The following is a 21,022-nucleotide window of genomic DNA, read 5'->3' as shown; positions in this document are numbered from 1 at the left end:
CTGCAACTCTGCTCAATGCAAAGGGATGTTGTATGCTGTAAAAAAAAACCTGCCTGTCTCGGGCTCAGATTGGAAGGGAGCACACGCGGCCTCCTGAGCGAGAAGCTCCGGTCTCGGTGTGCAAAGTTATCTCCCCTTTTTCTGGGTATAGAGGGCGTCATATATTCAATTCAATTCAATTCAACTTCATTTATATAGCATCTAATACAACAGATGTTGTCTGTAGACGCAGGCCAGAACGCAGCTCCCGAGGCTCCGGCCTGCAAACATGCACAAAAGAGAAAAAAGGGGGGCCGGCACAAGAAACTACAGGAACGATGGACAAAAATGATAGCTATGAGATATTTATAATAAATAAAAATGGTAATGGAGAAGAGAGGAAGGGAAAAGGAGAGGAGAAGAATGGTGAGAGGCACCGCCCAGCGGATCATGTCAGTGCCCCCCTGCAGCATAAGCCTATAGCAGCATATCTACCGCGAAGCTATATTTGAGACTAACTATTATAGTCTTGTTCTATAGCTGCAACTATGACTACTGACTCTAACACACTAGAGTTTAAACTACCTAGAGATTTACCAACACCAGTTAGAGGTTTACTAAACACTAACTATAGGCTTTACTAAACAGAAAGGTTTTAAGTTTAGTTTTAAAGGTGGAGGTGGTGTCAGCCTCCTTAACCCAGATTGGAAGTTGGTTCCAAAGTAATGGTGCCTGATAGCAGAATGCCCGCCCTCCGAATCTACATTTAGATACTCTAGGAACTACGAGTAAACCTGCACCCTGGGGGCGGAGAGCTCTGCCAGGAACATAAGGCACTATCAAATCTTGTAAATACTGCGGAGCTAAGCCGTTTTGGGCTTTATATGCAAGTAATACAATTTTAAATTGGATTCTGAATTTTACGGGTAACCAATGGAGCGACGCTAACACTGGAGAGACGTGGTCTCTCCTGCTAATTCCTGTCAGTACTCGTGCTGCTGCATTCTGGATCAGCTGGAGCCTATTCAGCAAATTACTTGGACATCCTGTTAACAACACATTACAGTTATCCAGTCTAGAAGATGCAAACGCATGAACTAGTTTTTCTGCATCACTCTGCAAGAGGATTTTCCTAATTTTTGCAATATTACGGAGATGGAAAAACGCTATTTTACAAACCTGATTAACATATGTGTAGCACGGTGAGTGCCACGGGGCCCGACCGACAGGATGCAGAGACACGGAGCTTTGTGAAGAACCCTTTTTTATTAGCAATCACCAGACACCAACACAGGACACACGTGCTTCAGATCCTCATGCCAGCAGCTTCCGCCTCAGTCTGACTCCTCAGTCCTCTTTATAAGGCTGGCAGGGTGATGAGGTTGACGGGCCACACCTGTGCCCCGTCAGCCTGAGTGGCTGCAGCTCCTCCACTCTGCCACACACCCCCAACGCCAAACTCGCGCCGGGGTCCGTCCGGCCGAGCCTACTCCCCCCCGCGGAGCGGGAGAGGAAGCCCGGAACCGCCGTCTGCGCCCCGGGCCTTCCTGGTTCAGACGGCCGCCGAGCACCGTCGGGAGGTCGTCCTCGGCGTCGGGCCGACCAGCGGGAACGGTCGGGCGGCCGTCCTCGGCGACGGGCCGACCACCGATAACGCCGCTCTCGGTACCGGGCCCATGGTGGCCTCGGGTCAGACGGTGCATCCAGGACCACCCCCTCCTCCGTGACGCGGACCCGCGTCGGCCGCTGGTCCGCCTCCAGGACCGCCTCCTCCACAGCGCAGCCCTGGTCTGGAGCTGGCGTGTCCAGGACCGCCTCCTCCGTCACGCCGCCCTGCTGGTCCGCCTCCACCTCTGCAGCCGACTCCGTCACCGCCTCCGACTCCGCCTCCGCCTCCGACTCCGCCTCCGACTCCGACTCCGACTCCATCCCAGGAGCCGTCGCCTGGCGGCCTGCAGCGACTGCCTCACGGCCGGTCGGCTGCAGCGCCGCCAGCGCTGCCACGGCAAACCTCAGGCGTGGAGCCGGGATGGGTCGCTCCGTCGGCCCCGCCGTCTCGGGAGCCGTCGCTTGGCGGCCCGCAGCTTCTGCCTCCCGGCCTCTCAGCTGCGGCGCCGCCAGCCCCTCCCGCGCTGCTGCGGTGAACCTCAAGCGGGGCGCAGGGGTGGGTCGATCCGGGGGCATCAGCGCCGCTAGCACAGCGAGCTGATGCTCGCCCTGGTCCCGGAGCAGGGCGGTCAGGTCCGCCATGGCCTGGGTGAGCGCGTCCAGGGCCCGCTCCGTGCCTCCCTTGTCCATCCCGTCGGGCCCCACGTTGGGCGCCAGTGTAGCACGGTGAGTGCCACGGGGCCCGACCGACAGGATGCAGAGACACGGAGCTTTGTGAAGAACCCTTTTTTATTAGCAATCACCAGACACCAACACAGGACACACGTGCTTCAGATCCTCATGCCAGCAGCTTCCGCCTCAGTCTGACTCCTCAGTCCTCTTTATAAGGCTGGCAGGGTGATGAGGTTGACGGGCCACACCTGTGCCCCGTCAGCCTGAGTGGCTGCAGCTCCTCCACTCTGCCACAATATGGTTTAAACGACAAATCCTGATCGAAAACAACACCAAGGTTTCTCACAGTTGCACTGGAAGCCATCGCAACACCATCTAGTCCCTTCCCTAGATGCTCTTGACCAAGAATGATAACCTCTGTTTTATCTGAATTTAGAAGCAAGAAATTTCTGGACATCCAGTCCTTGATGTCCCTAAGACATGCCTGAAGTTTAACCAACGGTTCTGTCTCACCCGGCTTCATAGACAAATAGAGCTGCGTATCATCAGCATAGCAATGAAAGTGTATGCCGTGATTCTGGATTATACTTCCCAATGGCTGCATGTATAAACTGAACAAGATTGGCCCTAGCACTGAACCTTGCGGAACTCCATAACAGACCCTTGACTGTTCTGAAGAAACCTCATGTACATGAACAAACTGGAACCTGTCAGATAGATATGATTTAAACCAACGTAGAGCTGTCCCTTTAATCCCAACAACATGCTCTAACCTGTGCAGTAAAATGCCATGATCTATAGTGTCAAAAGCAGCACTGAGGTCCAGTAGAACCAGTATGGACACTAATCCCTTATCTGAGGTCCAGTAGAACCAGTATGGACACTAATCCCTTATCTGAGGTCCAGTAGAACCAATATGGACACTAATCCCTTATCTGAGGCCATAAGGAGGTCATTCGTGTCTTGAGTTATATCACGGTAACCCTTTCTTTTACAGTACATTAATAACCAGGTAATACCATGGTAATTACACTGTAATTACCTAGTAGTACCTTGTATTTACAAGGTAATTACATGGTAAGTGCCGGGTAATTTACCCAGTAAGTACTAGGTAATTATTACGTATTTTCTTGTACCATGTAATTATGTGTATTTACCATGTAATAACATGGTAAATACCTGGTTGTTTAAACTAAACATTACTAGGTAATTATAAAGACATTAGATGGGAACTATGAAGGAAATTACAGGTATTTACTAGATTAATATTAGTAACTACCAGTCAATTTACCATGTAATTACTCTGAAATTACATGAATTATTTCTAAGTAAGTACCAGGTAATTACACTTCAATGACCATGTAGTTACCTTGTATTTACTATACATTTCATGGATAACTATGGGTATTTACCCATTCATTATTGATTTATGTATTATCAATGGATTGGTGCAGGTACGCCCGAGGGGTGTAAATGACTCTATTGACCTTGTAATTAACCTGATAGTTACCATGTTTTACCTGGCAATTGGCAGGTACTTACCTTGTAGTTACTTGCCCAGTAATTCTATTTCCTAAGTATTTACCCAACAAGTACAGAAATAATTACATGATATTTACCCATTAATTGAAGTGAAACTGGACTGTAAAAGAAAGCGTGTGTTGTTTCCATAATATTACCTGGTACTTCCTCATAAAGTACAGAAATAATTACCTGATATTTACCCATTTATTGGAGTGAAACTGGACTGTAAAAGAAAGCGTGTGTTGTTTCCATAATATTACCTGGTACTTCCTCATTAAGTACAGAAATAATTACCTGATATTTACCCATTAATTAAAGTGAAACTGGACTGTAAAAGAAAGTGTGTGTTGTTTCCATAATATTACCTGGTAATTGTAGATTATAATTATAAAGATTTGAACAATTGGCAAAACGTCTGATAATTACCTCCCCTTTACCCCGCAATTACAAAGTTGGACCACACCCCCTCACATATCCCTCCTCACACACCACCACCACCTTGTAACAAATACACCAAAACAGGTGATCTGTCAAAGACTTTTTTTTTTCTTCAAAAGGATAAAGAAAAAAGTTCTGTAAGTTCTGTATAAAAACATATTGTACAGTGTAAAACGTATTGCATAGTGTAAAGCATAAAACTAGGCACAGTGTTGAAAATATAGCTACATTCAGTCAATCAACGCAACAAATAAAAAATACAGTGCATTCAATAACGATATAACAACATATTTAGATCTCAAACTGGCATGTCAAGGACCCCAATATTATCTGCATTTGGCCATCACCCTTAACCTCAATTTTTTTTCTCCAGAGACCCTCATAGTGGAGCGGCTAAGAGTGGATTTTAGGCAGAATCGTGCATTTGGTGATACAAGCATGAAAATTGGCATGAGCAGTCTCTATGGGTCACTTGACAAGAAAATTGGTCGGGCCACTTGAAATTTCAAGCTGGCGGCCATTTTTCAAGATGGCCGCCACCTTGGTTGATCAATTAAGTGATGTAATTGTTTGGTTGGTGATATAGTCATGAAAATTGGCATGAGCAGTCTCCATGGGTCACTTGACCAGAAACTGCTCACAGCCACTTGAAATTTCAAGATGGCAGCCATTCTTTGAGATTGCCACCTGGATTTTTAAATAATATATTTTCCCATGTTAATTTGAGGTCCTAAAAAGTCCAAGAGTGGATTTTTTACTGTATTTTGTCTAACTCCTCACCCTTGACCTGTCCGATGTGGTAAAACCTGCCAGGAGTTGCCTCCTAACGGCATAGCTCCCAGGGTTCAGTGAAGTGCACAAGCTCCCGTCCCTTACCACGACAAGGTAACAGTCACAAGGGAGGTTTTTTTTTTTGGTTTTTTATTCTTATTTTTTTTACCTAAATGAACAGACAGTAACGCTGTCAAATAAATACTAAGGAATGGAGAAACAAAAAGGAAGATTATTAAAATGGCCAGCTTTGGTGCTGAATGGATAGCGCTCCAAAAAATAATTGAACAATTATTTACTGAATGGCAATATGGGCAGATCTAGAGGCAACAGCAGCTCTGACTGACATAGCCGTGGAACCATGAAAAACTGAAAATATCCCTCACAAATAAAAGGTAGAGGTGCTGACATTACAAAGTATCTCCTCAACTAAAAATATCTCTCACTGGTAAGTAGCCAGTGGAAAAAAATACTAAAGAACTAAACTAAAAATGCGATTAACTGGTAAAACTGAAGACAAACTGATGTGGCCATGGGGAGCCGAGCCATAGGTCTACACCTGAAAACACAGGTGCCAAGGGGGAGTAACCCTGGCAAAAAGAATATGCAGATAGGATCTAGCAGGGGCAACTACACAGACATGTACAAGTGAGTCCATATCTGAAGCACTTACACCTTCCAGTACATGCCTTGGTGCACCCGCATTTAGTCAACTCCCAACCACTCTCTGCAATAGGTGGAAAAGGAGTCCAAAAGATTTTCCATTCCTCATCTTGTTTTATCCATCCCCAGTCAGATGGGCTTGGCATTTGTGGTTGTCGCTTTAATGCCTGTCCCCACACGTATCCAGCCTCATAAGATGCTCTTTGAGTGCTGCTTGAGTTGGTGGGATCAGGTCATATGGTCTTTACTTTCTGGCAAAGAGATCAAGCCTCGCCTCATTCACAGTTGTGACATCGCTGGATCTGTCATACATTAGCACAACAAATCTCTCCAAAGCTTGCAGGTCGCTGTCATCCACTGCAGAGGGTTCTGTTTTTCAAGAGCATAGAGTGGCTGGTCAGCAGTTATGACAGGCGTTTGTCTTGGATTCAGGAATGCCACTGTATCACTAACTTTTTCCATGACATGCTTTACTGTTGCAACAGAGTGGGCTTGGTCTCAGAGGAGGGGAAGCAGTGATGTAATGCTGACTTTAAAATCCAGGCTCCTCCGTTGGGATGCATGGTGGGCTGACCATGTTATATTGGCAGAAGCATCGACTGCTTGGGTTAGGCTAACTTTCTCCAGCCAGTCAACCTCGGGTGCCAAGTTTCTGTTGAATACAGTGAGGTCTGGTAAAGGTAGGTTGGCTACAGGATGGGGCTCTGGGTTTTTCTTTCTGAAGAAAGCTGGTTGGATGTTCGAGAAGGATTCAGGAATTTCAGGAACTTTGCTTGGTCTGTCATCTGAAAGTTGGAGTGATGGCCTTATCTCACCCTCATTGTTAAGACCTGGATGTTGGAACATGGAAATACTTGTACCATGAAAGGATGTATGTGCCGTTGTTGCTGTGGGATTATGGTCAATGTTGTCCATAGCAGATGTGGTGAAGAGTCCCTTTCTCAGAATCGGTGGGTAGACAACCCCATCTACCACATACTGGTTCACCACAGATTCTCCTAGCAGTGCGGAAACCTCCAACACCCTGTCATAGGAGATGCATATCCCATTCTCATGAAGTAGGTCAATGAGTTGTCGCTTTCGTGTTTTAGCATACACCGCCATTCCAATGTAAACAGCAAATGCAGTTTCACGGTCTCTCGAGTGCCTATGGGTTGCTGCACCATCTTTGCACTTAGTTTTGCAATTGTCTAATCTCTATTCTAATTTACCCGTAATCACCAAATCAACAAAATGTACTTTTATGCCTCAGTGTTAGAGGTTTTTTTCATGCCATAAAATTGTTTTGGCATCATCCAAAACTTAAAAAATAATGACTCTAAGTCCTCTTTACTGAAAAAAAAAATGTATATGGGAAAATTGATCTTTTGAGGATCCAGTGGCGGCTCACGGCAGTTTCCATGCTTGTATTTGCCTAAATGCTCCAATAAGGTGGCGGCCATCTTGAAAAAATGTCCGCCATCTTGAAATCCCAATTGGCTGTGAGCAGTTTCTTGTCAGGGGAACAATGAGACCGCTCATGCCAATTCTCATGCTTGTATAACCAACTTTACATCACTTAACTGCTCCACTAAGGTGGTGGCCATCTTGAAAAATGGCTGCCATCAAGTGGCTGGTAGCATTTTCTTGATAAGTGACTCATGGAGACTGCTCATGCCAATTTTCATGCCTATATCACCAACCAAACAATTACCGTACATCACTTAATTGATCGACCAAGGTGGCGGCCATTTTGAAAAATGGCCGCCAACTTGAAATTTCAAGTGGCCCGACCAATTTTCTTGTCAAGTGGCCCATGGAGACTGCTCATGCCAATTTTCATGTCTATATCACCAACCAAACAATTACATCACTTAATTGATCAACCAAGGTGGCGGCCATCTTGAAAAATGGCCACCAACTTGAAATTTCAAGTGGCCCGGACAATTTTCTTGTCAAGTGACCCATGGAGACTGCTCATGCCAATTTTCATGCCTATATCACCAACCAAACAATTACATCACTTAATTGATCGACCAAGGTGGCGGCCATCTTGAAAAATGGCCGCCAACTTGAAATTTCAAGTGGCCCGACCAATTTTCTTGTCAAGTGACCCATGGAGACTGCTCATGCCAATTTTCATGCTTGTATCACCAAATGCACGATTATGTGACTTATCTGCTCCGCTATCACAGAAGCAAAGATTTGAGACATGTAAACAACAAAAACACGGGGCGAACCACAATAAAATAACTTTTCATTTGGTATAAAACTGAACAGTTTGGTTCGCCCTCCAAGGTTCAATATGCCCTTGTGTGCCGCAGATTTTCGGTTTTTGCCATTAGTTTTCGCATTGATGCTTTAAAATCCTCGTGTTTGTGCCTGTCAGCTGCTGCGGAGCAGCGCTCCTCGCGAGTCGTAGCTCCGCCGGCTTCCCCTCACACAGAGCGGAGCTCTGCTTGCCATGAGCGCTCGTGCTCATGGCGGAGGAAGTTGAGAAAAAAAAAAAAAAGGTTAGAAGAAGCACCGGCTTCAAATCTCCGGTGTGGCAACATTTTGGTTTCGCTGTTGATTATAACGACGATGGAGTGCAAATAGTTAACAGAGCTTTTCCTGTCTGTAATCATTGCTTGAAACCGACTAGTGGGGGATCGGAGCCTGTCTCCGCCTGGTCGGTGGAATGTTACGCTTGCCGGGCGGGGACGGCTCGGAATCTGATCTTCCGCTGCCCAGTTTATTTGCAGGAAGGAAAAGAACAGCTTTAGAGTCTTAAACAAAGGCAGACTCCAAACGTCTTGGGCAAACTCCCCCAACAATTAAATTAGAACGCCTGAAGAAGGTTTGGCTCCCGCTCCCTTTGCCAGCCACCGGCTCCTTCATGATGTGCATTCCTGTGAGGGCAGAGAGATGAGAGAAATTCAGGCTGATCTCCCCACTTTTTAACTCTCCCATATCAGGGTCGCTGGAATACTTTGTACTATTGTAGTGATTATAATAATAACTAGACAATTTCTTGCAGAAATTTTGAGAGTGCCACGGCGGGCTGCTGCAAATTTGTGTACATTTTACAAGCAATAAAGGTGAAGGACTCAATACCGAGTCCAATGACACCACCCATGACTCTCTATGTCAAACCATTCAAAAGATATTGGACTTTAACATATCAGCCAATCAGAAGAAGGGGTGGGGCTAATTTGCACCAATGAGGGTCAGGGACTCGATACTTAGTCATTTGACACCACCCATGTCTCTGTATGTCAAACCATTCAAAAGATATTGGACTTTAACGTATCAGCCAATCAGAAGAAGGGGCGTGGCTAATTTGCACCAATGAGGGTCAGGGACTCGATACTTAGTCATTTGACACCACCCATGTCTCTGTATGTCAAACCATTCAAAAGATATTGGACTTTAACGTATCAGCCAATCAGAAGAAGGGGCGTGGCTAATTTGCACCAATGAGGGTCAGGGACTCGATACTTAGTCATTTGACACCACCCATGTCTCTGTATGTCAAACCATTCAAAAGATATTGGACTTTAACGTATCAGCCAATCAGAAGAAGGGGCGTGGCTAATTTGCACCAATGAGGGTCAGGGACTCCATACTTAGTCATTTGACACCACCCATGTCTCTGTATGTCAAACCATTCAAAAGATATTGGACTTTAACGTATCAGCCAATCAGAAGAAGGGGCGTGGCTAATTTGCACCAATGAGGGTCAGGGACTCGATACTTAGTCATTTGACACCACCCATGTCTCTGTATGTCAAACCATTCAAAAGATATTGGACTTTAACGTATCAGCCAATCAGAAGAAGGGGCGTGGCTAATTTGCACCAATGAGGGTCAGGGGCTCGATACTTAGTCATTTGACACCACCCATGTCTCTGTATGTCAAACCATTCAAAAGATATTGGACTTTAACGTATCAGCCAATCAGAAGAAAGGGCGTGGCTAATTTGCACCAATGAGGGTCAGGGGCTCGATACTTAGTCATTTGACACCACCCATGTCTCTGTATGTCAAACCATTCAAAAGATATTGGACTTTAACGTATCAGCCAATCAGAAGAAGGGGCGTGGCTAATTTGCACCAATGAGGGTCAGGGGCTCGATACTTAGTCATTTGACACCACCCATGTCTCTGTATGTCAAACCATTCAAAAGATATTGGACTTTAACGTATCAGCCAATCAGAAGAAGGGGCGTGGCTAATTTGCACCAATGAGGGTCAGGGGCTCGATACTTAGTCATTTGACACCACCCATGTCTCTGTATGTCAAACCATTCAAAAGATATTGGACTTTAACGTATCAGCCAATCAGAAGAAGGGGCGGGGCTAATGTGCATTCCCTGGGTCATGTGACCAGTTCTGGGTCACATGACCCGGAAGTGTATACTGTATTATGCTGTATATACTGTGGATGGATGGATGGATGGATGGATGGATGATGGATGGATGATGGATGGATGGATGATGGAGGGATGATGGATGGATGGATGATGGATGGATGATGGATGGATGGATGGATGGATGGATGGATGATGGATGTATGGATGGTGGATGGATGGATGATGGATGGATGATGGATGGATGGATGATGGATGGATGATGGATGGATGGATGGATGATGGATGGATGATGGATGGATGGATGATGGATGGATGATGGATGGATGGATGGAGGGATGGATGGATGATGGATGGATGGATGATGGAGGGATGATGGATGGATGGAGGGATGGATGGATGATGGATGGATGATGGATGGATGATGGATGATGGATGGATGGATGGATGGATGATGGATGGATGGATGGATGATGGATGGATGATGGATGGATGATGGATGGATGATGGATGGATGGATGATGGATGGATGGATGATGGATGGATGATGGATGGATGATGGATGGATGGATGATGGATGGATGATGGATGGATGGATGGATGATGGATGGATGGATGATGGATGGATGGATGGATGATGGATGGATGGATGGATGGATGATGGATGGATGGAGGGATGGATGGATGATGGAGGGATGATGGATGGAGGGATGATGGATGGATGGAGGGATGGATGGATGATGGATGGATGATGAATGGATGATGGATGGATGGATGGATGGATGATGGATGATGGATGGATGATGGATGGATGGATGATGGATGGATGGATGATGGATGGATGGATGATGGATGGATGGATGATGGATGGATGATGGATGGATGGATGGATGATGGATGGATGATGGATGGATGGATGATGGATGGATGATGGATGGATGATGGATGGATGGATGATGGATGGATGATGGATGGATGATGGATGGATGGATGGATGATGGATGGATGATGGATGGATGGATGATGGATGGATGATGGATGGATGGATGGAGGGATGGATGGATGATGGATGGATGATGGATGGATGGATGATGGAGGGATGATGGATGGAGGGATGATGGATGGATGGAGGGATGGATGGATGATGGATGGATGATGGATGGATGATGGATGGATGAATGATGGATGGATGGATGGATGATGGATGGATGATGGATGGATGGATGATGGATGGATGGATGATGGATGGATGGATGGATGATGGATGGATGATGGATGGATGATGGATGGATGGATGGATGATGGATGGATGGATGGATGATGGATGGATGATGGATGGATGGATGATGGATGGATGGATGATGGATGGATGGATGGATGATGGATGGATGTATGGATGGATGATGGATGGATGGATGGATGATTGATGGATGGATGGATGGATGATGGATGGATGGAGGGATGGATGGATGATGGATGGATGATGGATGATGGAGGGATGATGGATGGAGGGATGATGGATGGATGGAGGGATGGATGGATGATGGATGGATGATGAATGGATGATGGATGGATGGATGGATGGATGGATGGATGATGGATGATGGATGATGGATGGATGATGGATGGATGGATGGATGATGGATGGATGGATGATGGATGGATGGATGATGGATGGATGGATGGATGATGGATGGATGATGAATGATGGATGGATGATGGATGGATGGATGATGGATGGATGATGGATGGATGGATGATGGATGGATGGATGGATGATTGATGGATGTATGGATGATGGATGGATGATGGATGGATGATGGATGGATGGAGGGATGGATGGATGGATGGATGGATGATGGATGGATGGATGATGGATGGATGGATGGATGGATGATGGATGGATGATGGATGGATGATGGATGGATGATGGATGGATGATTGATGGATGATGGATGGATGGATGATGGATGGATGGATGGATGATGGATGGATGATGGATGATGGATGGATGATTGATGGATGTATGGATGATGGATGGATGATGGATGGATGATGGATGGATGGATGATGGATGGATGATGGATGGATGGAGGGATGGATGGATGGATGGATGGATGGATGATGGATGGATGATGGATGGATGGATGATGGAGGGATGATGGATGGAGGGATGATGGATGGATGGAGGGATGGATGGATGATGGATGGTAGAGGAGGATGATGAAGGTAGAGGATGGTGAAGGTAGAGGAGGATGATGAAGGTAGAGGAGGATGATGAAGGTAGAGGATGATGAAGGTAGAGGATGATGAAGGTAGAGGATGATGAAGGTCAGGGTTCAGATTTCTCCATTTTCCAGGTTATATTATATTAAGTCTGTACTGACTGAGTCATGTGACCAGTCCTGGGTCACATGACCCAGAAGCCTGCGGGGGGGGGGGGGGGGGATGAGTCATCAGAACAGAGAAGCTTCTAGAAACTTCAGAAGCTTACTAGTATATATACAGAGGTAATGATTCAGCTATGTTTTCGGTTGTGACAAACCTCAAATCACTCCACTTTGTCATCAAACCGTAGCTCTTAGCAGAAAAATGAAAACATCGTGAGCGACGGAGAACCCAGCAGATTCCGGAAATGTTATTTTCATACAGATATCACTTAAAATGTGTTAGTAACGGCAATTCGAAAACAAAAGTGAGATTTTTTTTAAGAAAACTTCATTTAACATGGGACTCAATGGAGAGAGAGACAGGAATTCCCGTGTCTGTTGGCCCTGCCGTTCCAATTTTGTGCACACAACGCCTGTCAAAGTCACATTATTTGAAACTCAACATCTATGTCTACATTCTGACCAAAAATTATCTTTCTAGCTTTTACGGTTTGGCCGTGACCTCGAGTTACAAATAAGAAATCATGTTTTTTTTTCAGAGTAACTACACTCTAGCGAACTGACTCCCGTGCTCTAGATTTGAAAAAAAGTGATTTCCAGTCCTCGCTTGAGTGCTCATATCTTGAAAAGTGTACATTTTAGGAAAAAACTGTTCCAGGTTCAGAGAGAGAAGAGAAGTTTTCCTCCGTTTTGAAGTTTGAATGACATTTCTACGTGCAAGTATGAGAAAGATACGTGACTCAGAAAAAAGGTGAATTTCGTCTTTTTTCTCCCATCCGCTTTGAATGGCGCCATAGGAATGCATGGGACGTGATCTCCCCATTAGTTTGGGAAATTTGGAAATGTTTTTGCACTTCGTGCAAAAACTATTTGTGCCATCGCTCTGAAAATCCAGAGGACTGTAGTTAAATTCAGGGCCTACAACTTTGTAATTTGGTTCAGAATTTTTCGAGTAACCGTGTGCGAGTGGTGAGGCCCCAAAGTTCTCCCAATGCATTCCGGATGGGTTTTAGCGCGCACGTTTGTGCACGTTGCGCAAAAACGTGCACGCCAATTGCTTATAAAAGTCATAGCACACGATTCCCGATTAAGGCGCATGTTTCTACGTTTTTACTTTTCGCGTTTTCTCAAAGCTCTAGGAGGAGTAGCGAACCGAAAGTTGTCCGGAAGAGGAATAAGTTGAACTAGACAAAATTCCCGGGAAATTTTGAAGTGCCACGGACTACTGCCGGATGATCGCGGGGCTTATTTGCACCCATGAAGGTCAAGGACTCGATACAGATTCCAATGACACCACCCACGACTCTCTATGTCAAACCATTCAAAAGTTATTACAGAAAATATAGAACCGCTAACTGAACCGCTAACGGGATCGCTAACGGGATCGCTAACGGGACCGCTAACGGGACCGCTAACGGGATCGCTAACCGAGCCGCTAACAACCGCTAACGGAACCGCTAACGGGACCGCTAACGGAACCGCTAACGGGACCGCTAACGGGACCGCTAACGGGACCGCTAACGGGATCGCTAACGGGATCGCTAACGGGATCGTTAACGGGATCGCTAACGGGACCGCTAACCGAGCCGCTAATGGGATCGCTAACGGGACCGCTAACAACCGCTAACAGAACCGCTAACGGGACCGCTAACAGAACCGCTAACAGAACCGCTAACAGAACCGCTAACGGGATCGCTAACAACCGCTAGCGGAACCGCTAACGGAATCGCTAACTGAACCGCTAACGGGACCGCTAACCGAGCCGCTAACGGGATTGCTAACCGAGCCGCTAATGGGATCGCTAACGGGACCGCTAACAACCGCTAACGGAACCGCTAACAGGACCGCTAACAGAACCGCTAACAGAACCGCTAACGGGACCGCTAACGGGATCGCTAACAACCGCTAGCGGAACCGCTAACGGGACCGCTAACGGGGTCGCTAACTGGACCGCTAACGGGATCGCTAACTGGACCGCTAACGGGACCGCTAACGGGATCGCTAACTGAACCGCTAACGGGACCGCTAACGGGATCGCTAACAACCGCTAGCGGAACCGCTAACGGGACCGCTAACGGGGTCGCTAACTGGACCGCTAACGGGATCGCTAACTGGACCGCTAACGGGACCGCTAACGGGATCGCTAACAGAATCGCTAACTGAACCGCTAACGGGACCGCTAACCGAGCCGCTAACGGGATCGCTAACCAAGCCGCTAACGGGATCGCTAACAACCGCTAACGGGACCGCTAACGGGATTGCTAACGGGACCGCTAACGGGGTCGCTAACTGGACCGCTAACGGGATCGCTAACTGGACCGCTAACGGGACCGCTAACGGGATCGCTAACAGGACCGCTAACAGAACCGCTAATGGGACCGCTAACACCAATAACACTACCATCCCATAATAAACACCTACCATCCCATAATAACACTAACATCCTATAAAAACACCTGCCATCCCATAATAACACTAACATCCTATAAAAACACCTGACATCCCATAATAACACTAACATCCTATAAAAACACCTGACATCCCATAATAACACTAACATCCTATAAAAACACCTGACATCCCATAATAACACCTATCGTGTGTGTGTGTGTGTGTGTGTGTGTGTGTGTGTGTGTGTGTGTGTGTGTGTGTGTGTGTGTGTGTGTTCATCTAAGGTTAAAAGGTCAGGGTTCAGATTTCTCCATTTTCCAGGTTATACTATGAAGTCTGTACTGAGTGAGTCATGTGACCAGTTCTGGGTCAGTCTAATCAGTCAACAGCTGAGCTCTGGTTGCTAGGGGCAACAAGAACCTGATACAGAGGGAGCGGGAATGACTCAGCTGGATTTTTGGTTGTGACAAACCTGAAATCACTCCACTTTGCGCTCAAACCGTAGCTCTTAGCAGAAAAACGAAAACATTTTGAGAAACAGAGAACCTACCAGATTATCTAAATGTTATTTTCATACAGATATTCCTTAAAATGTGTTAGTAACGGCAATTCGAAAACAAAAATGAGATTTTTTTTAAGAAAACTTCATTTAACATGGGAGTCAATGAAGAGAGAGACAGGAACTGGCGTGTCTGTTGGCTCCCCCGTTAAAATTTTGTGCACACCACGCCTGTCAAAGTCACATTTTATAAATCACAACACCTATGTCTATATTCTGACCAAAAATTATCTGTCTACCTTTTACGGTTTGGCCGTGACCTCGAGTTACAAATAAGAAATCATGTTTTTTTTTCAGTGTAACTACACTCTAGCAAACTGACTCCCGTGCTCTAGATTTGAAAAAAAGTGATTTCCAGTCCTCGCTTGAGGGCTCATATCTTGAAAAGTGTACATCTTAGGAAAAAACAGTTCGGGGTTTGGAGAGAGAAGAGAAGTTTTCCTCCGTTTTGAAGTTTGAATGACGTTTCTACGTGCAAGTATGAGAAAGATACGTGACTCAGAAAAAAGGTGAATTTTGTCTTTTTTCTCGACATTTTCCCATCCGCTTTGAATGGCGCCATAGGAATACATAGGGAAAATGAGCTCCCCATTAGTTTGGAAATTTGGAAATGTTTTTGCACTTCGTGCAAAAACTATTCGTGCCATCGTTCTGAAAATCCACAGGACTGTAGTTAAATTCAGGGCCTACAACTTTCTAAATCGGTTCATAATTTTTCGAGTAACGGTGTGCGAGTGGTGAGGCCCCAAAGTTCACGCAATGCGTTCCGGATGGGGCAAAAAGCGCACGTTTGTGCACGTTGCGCAAAAACGTGCACGCCAATCGCTAATAAAAGTCATACCCATCGATTCCCGATTAAGGCGCACGTTTCTACGTTTTTACTTTTCGCGTTTTCTCAAAGCTGTAGGAGGAGTAGCCGGACAAAGTTTTTACGGAAGAATATATAATAAATAATAAATAAGCCTGAGCAATAGTATGAGTGCCTCGTGCTGCGCACGAGGCACTCCTCCTCCATTGAGCTTGCGCAGCTCAATGGAGGAGGCGTGCCACGTGGCGCAGCCGTGGCACTAATAAGCCTGAGCAATAGTATGAGTGCCTCGTGCTGCGCACGAGGCACTCCTCCTCCATTGAGCTTGCGCAGCTCAATGGAGGAGGCGTGCCACGTGGCGCAGCCGTGGCACTAACTAGACAAAATTCCCGGGAAATTTTGAAGTGCCACGGACTACTGCCGGATGATCGCGGGGCTTATTTGCACCCATGAAGGTCAAGGACTCGATACTTAGTCATTTGACACCACCCATGACTCTCTATGTCAAACCATTCAAAAGTTATTACAGAAAATATGTAATAGGCTAATAGAACCGCTAACAAGACCGCTAACGGGACCGCTAACGGGATAGCTAACTGAACCGCTAACGGGATCGCTAAAGGGATCGCTAACGGGACCGCTAACCGAGCCGCTAACGGAATCGCTAACCGAGCCGCTAACAACCGCTAACGGAACCGCTAACGGGACCGCTAACGGGACCGCTAACGGGACCGCTAATGGGATTGCTAACGGAACCGCTAACGGGACCGCTAAAGGGACCGCTAACGGGATCGCTAACGGGATCGCTAACGGGACCGCTAACCGAGCCGCTAATGGGGTCGCTAACGGGACCGCTAACAACCGCTAACGGAACCGCTAACAGAACCGCTAACGGGACCGCTAACAGAACCGCTAACGGGACCGTTAACGGGACCGCTAATGGGACCGCTAATGGGATCGCTAACGGAACCGCTAACGGGACCGCTAACGGGACCGCTAACAGGATCGCTAACGGGATCGCTAACCGAGCCGCTAACGGAATCGCTAACCGAGCCGCTAACAACCGCTAACGGAACTGCTAACGAGACCGCTAATGGGACCGCTAATGGGATCACTAACGGGATCGCTAACGGGACCGCTAACGGGATCGCTAACAGGATCGCTAACGGGATCGCTAATGGGACCGCTAACCGAGCCGCTAATGGGGTCGCTAACGGGACCGCTAACAACCGCTAACGGAACCGCTAACGGGACCGCAAACAGAACCGCTAACAGAACCGCTAACAGGACCGCTAACGGGATCGCTAACAACCGCTAGCGGAACCGCTAACGGGACCGCTAATGGTATTGCTAACGGGACCGCTAACGGGGTCGCTAACTGGACCGCTAACGGGATCGCTAACGGGATCGCTAACGGGACCGCTAACGGGATCGCTAACGGAATCGCTAACTGAACTGCTAACGGGACCGCTAACCGAACCGCTAACGGGATCGCTAACTGAGCCGCTAACGGGATCGCTAACGGGATCGCTAACAACCGCTAACGGGACCACTAACGGGATTGCTAACGGGACCGCTAACGGGGTCGCTAACTGGACCGCTAACGGGATCGCTATCTGGACCGCTAACGGGACCGCTAACGGGATCGCTAACAGGACCGCTAACAGAACCGCTAACGGGACCGCTAACACCAATAACACTACCATCCCATAATAAACACCTACCATCCCATAATAACATTAACATCCCATAATAACACTAACATCCTATAAAAACACCTGACATCCCATAATAACACTAACATCCTATAAAAACACCTGCCATCCCATAATAACACTAACATCCTATAAAAACACCTGCCATCCCATAATAACACTAACATCCTATAAAAACACCTGACATCCCATAATAACACTAACATCCTATAAAAACACCTGACATCCCATAATAACACTAACATCCTATAAAAACACCTGACATCCCATAATAACACTAACATCCTATAAAAACACCTGCCATCCCATAATAACACTAACATCCTATAAAAACACCTGCCATCCCATAATAACACTAACATCCTATAAAAACACCTGACATCCCATAATAACACTAACATCCTATAAAAACACCTGACATCCCATAATAACACTAACATCCTATAAAAACACCTGACATCCCATAATAACACTAATATCCTATAAAAACACCTGCCATCCCATAATAACACTAACATCCTATAAAAACACCTGCCATCCCATAATAACACCTATCGTGTGTGTGTGTGTGTGTGTGTGTGTGTGTGTGTGTGTGTGTGTGTGTGTGTGTGTGTGTGTGTGTGTGTGTGTGTGTGTGTGTGTGTGTGTTCATCTAAGGTTAAAAGGTCAGGGTTCAGATTTCTCAATTTTCCAGGTTATACTATGAAGTCTGTACTGAGTGAGTCATGTGACCAGTTCTGGGTCAGTCTAATCAGTACAGCTGAGCTCTGGTTGCTAGGGGCAACAAGAACCTGATACAGAGGGAGCGGGAATGACTCAGCTGGATTTTCGGTTGTGACAAACCTGAAATCACTCCACTTTGCGCTCAAACCGTAGCTCTTAGCAGAAAAACGAAAACATTTTGAGAAACGGAGAACCTACCAGATTATCTAAATGTTATTTTCATACAGATATTCCTTAAAATGTGTTAGTAACGGCAATTCGAAAACAAAAATGAGATTTTTTTTAAGAAAACTTCATTTAACATGGGAGTCAATGAAGAGCAAGACAGGATTTGGCGTGTCTGTTGGCTCCCCCGTTAAAATTTTGTGCACACCACGCCTGTCAAAGTCACATTTTATGAATCACAAAACCTATGTCTATATTCTGACCAAAAATTATCTGTCTACCTTTTACGGTTTGGCCGTGACCTCGAGTTACAAATAAGAAATCATGTTTTTTTTTCAGTGTAACTACACTCTAGCAAACTGACTCCCGTGCTCTAGATTTGAAAAAAAGTGATTTCCAGTCCTCGCTTGAGGGCTCATATCTTGAAAAGTGTACATTTTAGGAAAAAAACAGTTTCGGGTTTGGAGAGAGAAGAGAAGTTTTCCTCCGTTTTGAAGTTTGAATGACGTTTCTACGTGCAAGTATGAGAAAGATACGTGACTCAGAAAAAAGGTGAATTTGGAGTTTTTCCAAGCTCCTCCCATCCCCAGTGTTACATTCTGCCCCATTCACTTACATGGGAAAATCTCCCCATTAGTTTGGAAATTTGGAAATGTTTTTGCACTTCGTGCAAAAACTATTTGTGCCATCGTTCTGAAAATCCACAGGACTGTAGTTAAATTCAGGGCCTACAACTTTCTAAATCGGTTCAGAATTTTTCGAGTAACGGTGTGCGAGTGGTGAGGCCCCAAAGTTCACGCAATGCGTTCCGGATGGGGCAAAAAGCGCACGTTTGTGCACGTTGCGCAAAAACGTGCACGCCAATCGCTAATAAAAGTCATACCACTCGATTCCCGATTAAGGCGCACGTTTCTACGTTTTTACTTTTCGCGTTTTCTCAAAGCTGCGGGACTAGTTACGCGCCAAAGTTTTTACGGAAGAATATGGAATAAGCCTGAGCAATAGTATGAGTGCCTCGTGCTGCGCACGAGGCACTCCTCCTCCATTGAGCTTGCGCAACTCAATGGAGGAGGAGTGCCACGTGGCGCAGCCGTGGCACTAATAAACCCGCAGAATAACAATAGTGCCTCTGGCCTCCGGCCAGAGGCCTACTCCTCCTTGCTATTGCATAGCTTTGGAGGAGTCGTGCCTCTGGCCGGGGGCCGTGGCACTAATAATTGTAATCATTTACAATAGTTTCGTGGAGGGGGACCGTCCTCCGCTTCGCGTCGGGCGCTCCACGCCCCCGCGTCGTCCATATATTTAAGAGGCTGTTGATTATAAAGAATTATAGTAATTTAACAAGAGAAATAAACAGATCATTTTGGAAAAAAAAGCCCAAATTGTTGTGATCGAACCTTATCACCCCGGATCTGTTGATCGAGCTGGAAAAGTTACAGAAGGACAGAAGACTGGGACAGAATTTGATAGGCTTCTGCAGAAGGACAAGTCAGCCTGCTCCGCTGTGTTCTGACCGCTCTGTGTGTGAGACTAGGTTTTATTGCTTTTTCAAGGTGGGGGGATGACACCTCTTATCTCGTGCCTGGTACAGAATGCCCCTTTCAGTGAGAAGTCAGAGTAAGCTGAGCACATACACACATTATATTGATCAGCACAGTTTGGTTATGCATTATTTTTGTGGTTCTGCGTTGCGCCGGCACAGGGCTTGCGGCATGGGATGCGCGTCCCCGTGCCGTGGGCTCTTCGTCGGTTTGGCGCGGAGCCGTAATTCAGGCTTAAGGGAGACCTATTATGGCATTTAAAGGGGACCTATTATGAAAAACAAGTTTTTTCTTGTTTTAACATATATAAAGTGGTCTCCCCTCACCCTGCCAACACAGGAAAGATGAAATCCCATGAATTTCTGCAAGGTCTGTACCCCCCGCCCGGCTGAATCTTCCAGTGTCATGTGACTTCTACGAGCCGTTCAGAATCTGCTCCTGTCCTTACGTAAGGATAGGAGCAGATTTCCATAGGTCGGCCTCCGCTGCTGAAACCACGCCCACAACCAGCTCCGCCGGCTGGAGCTTCAGCCATTGTTCAGCAGCGGTGGCTGTTTGAGCATCGACATTTACCCTCATAAAAGGATCAGTTCCAACAGAATGGACCCAGCAACTGCACACGAGTCAGTGGTAAGTGACGTTAATTTTATTGTATGTTATATATATTTGTCTACGAGTATGATCTTTGCATGGGCTAAGTATTTAGCTTAGCTCCGGAGCACCGGAGCTGCTCATGGACCGGAC

At 46.4% G+C, this 21,022-nt stretch overlaps 1 long non-coding RNA gene across 1 annotated transcript; it reads right to left on the bottom strand.

The window, feature by feature from the left end:
• Positions 1–8,431: 8,431 nt before the first annotated feature.
• LOC133464746 (uncharacterized) lies at positions 8,432–20,232 on the bottom strand. Its single transcript, XR_009784497.1, has 3 exons — positions 20,135–20,232; positions 19,969–20,047; positions 8,432–8,525 (listed from the first exon to the last, which is right to left on the bottom strand). It is a non-coding gene; the product is annotated as an uncharacterized LOC133464746 (long non-coding RNA).
• Between the last annotated feature and the right edge of the window lie 790 nt (positions 20,233–21,022).

Source organism: Cololabis saira, chromosome 18 (assembly GCF_033807715.1).
Source record: "Cololabis saira isolate AMF1-May2022 chromosome 18, fColSai1.1, whole genome shotgun sequence".
Lineage (NCBI taxonomy): Eukaryota > Metazoa > Chordata > Actinopteri > Beloniformes > Belonidae > Cololabis > Cololabis saira.
This window is presented reverse-complemented; position numbering and strand designations above follow the sequence as displayed.